A 272-nucleotide genomic window follows, 5' to 3' on the forward strand; every position below is an offset into this window, starting at 1 on the left:
GGATATTTTGTGTTCCTAGTTTTGTTTTATTAGGATGTTGCGGGGTCTGTCCCCACATCCATCTCAGTATATTAGAGGCTTTCATAGACAGTCAGTCAGTTAGTATTGAGTCTCTCATCTATGTATATATATAAGTATTCTATTTTGAGACTCGAGTTAACTTTTTGGCCAGATTTTATCAGTTAAGATTTTTTATGTCTTTGCATGGCATTGAGTTATTCTATTGAGTTAAGTTTCCGCTGAGTTAAGAAAGCCAGGCCAAGGGTTCGCTT

Source organism: Solanum tuberosum, unplaced genomic scaffold, assembly GCF_000226075.1.
Source record: "Solanum tuberosum cultivar DM 1-3 516 R44 unplaced genomic scaffold, SolTub_3.0 scf00651, whole genome shotgun sequence".
NCBI classification, from domain to species: domain Eukaryota; kingdom Viridiplantae; phylum Streptophyta; class Magnoliopsida; order Solanales; family Solanaceae; genus Solanum; species Solanum tuberosum.